The sequence below is a fragment of the Rattus rattus genome, chromosome 3, assembly GCF_011064425.1.
Source record: "Rattus rattus isolate New Zealand chromosome 3, Rrattus_CSIRO_v1, whole genome shotgun sequence".
NCBI lineage: Eukaryota > Metazoa > Chordata > Mammalia > Rodentia > Muridae > Rattus > Rattus rattus.
The window spans coordinates 80,814,300-80,817,769 of record NC_046156.1 but is presented as its reverse complement, the minus strand read 5'-3'; the positions used below and the strand labels follow the sequence as shown (position 1 = coordinate 80,817,769).

The window sequence follows — 3,470 nt, the reverse complement described above, 5'->3', positions numbered from 1 at the left end:
TATCCATTCTTCTCAAAATCAAGAAGCAGAATATGTAACAAGCATGGTAACAATTCTTCTCTGCTTCCTTAACTTCAAGAACTCCTAGAAAGATTAATACACTCTCTTAGATTGCATCAATGTCAGTGTGTTTCCTAGATAGCCTCCCTCTACAATGCCATCAGTTGCTCTCTAGGAGGTATGGAGAGTCTTTCAAACTTGGAATAATAAGCACATGGAATAAAGACTTCTTATCTAGCCAAACTGACCTCCTTTATTACTTTCAGTTCTGAAATATTGATTCAGTACACTTGAAAAAGGGCACGTTGAACAAGAGATTTGACAGTTTTATCATATACTTAAACATGTCATATGAGCTCAGAGCAGTAGGTCAGTGTGGGGTCTGACGGCATGCCAGCACAGTACACATGCACTAAAGAAAAGACTGCTCTATTTTCACCGCTAAGAAGTATGTATAGTTCATAGAGCATAAGAAAAATGATTTATATACTTATCAAATATTTTATTAATAATTTTAAACAATAGAAAATGTTTCTATGGAACCATCCACAATGGTTTTGTTCTAGTGGTGTTCTTTAACCTCCTTGCCCCATGTCCTCCAATCCCTCTGCCTCCTCTTCTTCAAGTCTGTCCAACACTTAGGGGAGGGGTTGATGGAGACATCTCCATTATAACTACATTTTCCAACATCACTTTTTCTGCATAATGTCCCGCTCTGGACCTCTCTATTTGTTCCCACTATAAAATTCTCTCTGATGAAGACTAGGTAGGACACTGATCTATGAGTGTAGCAAAACATCATTAGGGATTTTATTGTGATTCTTGCCCTACGTCTCTGGACTATTTAGCCTGGTTCTTGGTCATTGAAGCAGTGTCAGGTATGGACTCCAAGTCATGGAGTGGTGCCTTAAGTCAAATTAGATATTGGTTGGTTAGATCAAGAGGTTTATGCTACCATTACCCTACCATCTTTTGCGGGCAAGATAGATTGCAGCATTATGGTTGGGCTGGTATTTACTGTTCCCTTTTGGTAGCCTGCACAGTACCTTTCTTTGTCATAGACAATACAACCTACGAGTGAAGTTTCTGTGTAGGAACGACCTTGACTTCTCCATATTCAATGAGTCGTGTAGGTGTTATTTTCAACAATGTCAGGAATAGGTTTTTATAGATAGAGCAAACAGGTACTTAAATTATTTAATAAATAATACATTCCCAGTAGGTATTAATTTTATGTATGTGCATACTTATACACTCACACAAACACACGCACACACACACACACACAATTGTGTAAATGTGCCAAATACTTAAGTGTTTTCATAAATTAAAGAGGCTTTGGTTATTTTCGAATTGAATTTTTAATAGCTTTCTGGAATATGCTGGGTTTTTTTTAAATAATTTCTGCTATCTTGGAATATCTTAAGTAATAGGAATTTGCGATGTTCATCTTGAAGCTGTAAGTACTTTTCTTTTGCCTAGATTGATTGAGACAAAATGTAATAGATAATTATTAGTTAATTTAGAATTACTTTTACAAAATACATGTTATTTTTCTCTTTTGTGAGAGAATTTGACTTTGTTCTGTAGATTACCAAAATGTCCTCAGAGTCCAAATGTCTTTACCTCCTGTGTTCTGGGCTTACGTCCAGTATTCTAAAATGTCTATCAATAATTTCCTAATATTTTAGCTGCATCTAAGTGATCACTTAAGAATGTAATGTTTTACTGTATGTTCTCTGCTTAAATGTATACAGTATTCAAGCTGTCTGCTTGATTTGACATTTGTGTGCATTACATGTAGAGTCCAGTATTTGGCTATTTCACATTACTATTAAAGTATGCAGTATACTAAAGTCTTTAAAGCTGTTTGTCCTTTCTGCTCTCAAAGGCTCCCAAGGAAGCATCGCTGAAGGTTCTCATCAACCTCATCAACCTGCCATCAAGTCTAAGTCAGAGTCTCCCAAGAAGCCACGATAGCTGTGGAAGCTCTTCGTCGGAGGGCTGAGTTTTGAAGCAACTGAGAAGAGTCTGAGGAGACATTTTGAGCAATAGGAGAACATTCACTTACTTTGTGGTAATGAAAGATCCAAGCACCAAGAGATCCAGGGGTTTGGGTTTGTTACATATGGCGCCGTGGAGGGTGTGAATGCTGCTATGAATGCAAAACTACACAAGGTGAGTGGAAATGTTGTGGAACCTAAGAGAATTGTGTCAAGAGAAGAATCTCAGAGACCAGGTGCCCACTTAACTGAGAAAAAGATCTTTGTTGGTAATATTGAAGAAGATACCGAAGAACATCAGCTACGGGATTATATTGAGCAGTATGGGAAAATTAAAGGTATAGAAATTATGACTGACAGAGGCAGTGGAAAAAAGAGGGGCGTTGCTTTTATCACCTTTGAAGATGATTTTGTGGTTAATATTGTTATTCAGAAATACCATACTATGGATGGCCACAACTGCGAAGTAAAAAAGGGTCTGCTAGTGCTTCATCCAGCCACAGAGCTCAGAGTGGTTCTTGAAACTTTGGTGGTAGTCCTGGAGGCAGTTTTAGTGTCAATGACAATTCTGGTAGAGGAGGGAACTTCAATGGTTGTGGTGGCACAGCGGTAATAGCGGTGGATATGGTAACAAAAGGGATGGCTATAATTAATTTGGCAATCATGGTGGTTTTGGAGGAGGCAGCCCTGGTTACTCTGGAGGAAGCAGAGGCTATGGACGTGGTGGACAGGGTTGTGGTAGCCAGGGCAGTAGCTATGGTGGTAGTGACAGCCATGACTGCTTTAATAAAGGAGGAGGCAAAGGAAGCTTTGGCAGTTGTAGTGGAAGCGATTTTGGAGGTGGTGAAAGCTACAATGATTGGCGCTAATGATTTGGTGATTACAACAACCAGACTTCAATTTTGGACCGATGAAGGGAGGAAACTTTGGAAGCAGGAGCTCTGGTCCTTGCGGTGGCCGATGCCAGTACTTTGCTAAACCACGGAACCAAGGTGGCTATGGTGGTTCTATCAGCAGCAGTAATTATAGCAGTGACAGGAGGTTTTAGTTCCAGCCAGGAAACAAAGCTAAGCAAGAGAGGAGAGCCAGGGAGGTGCCAGGGAAGCTACAGGTTACAACAGATTTGTGAACTCAGTCAAACACAGTGGTGACAGAGCCTAGCTGCTCTAGACAATACTGTGTGAAGGCAAAATCTCCAGGTCTGTATTTTTGACTAATTGTATAACAGGTTATTTTAGTTTCTGTTCTGTGGAAAGTGGAAATATTACAATAAAAGCTTTCCTGTAGACCTTTAAACCCAAGCTATTGATTACTAAATGTAATAGCCTGATCATGACACTGAATAAATGTGTCTTTTAAAAAAAATAAAGATTTTTGTTAGGCTGGAAACAACTCACTGACGAGTGTCCTTGTAAAATCTCTCAATCTTTTTAGCCTCCCCCTCTTCAGTGTGTTTTCTTCTACCTC

At 39.3% G+C, this 3,470-nt stretch overlaps 1 pseudogene; it reads left to right on the top strand.

Moving 5' to 3' along the window:
- Window positions 1-2,080: 2,080 nt before the first annotated feature.
- On the top strand, window positions 2,081-3,051 carry LOC116895837 (annotated as a pseudogene).
- Window positions 3,052-3,470: the final 419 nt, after the last annotated feature.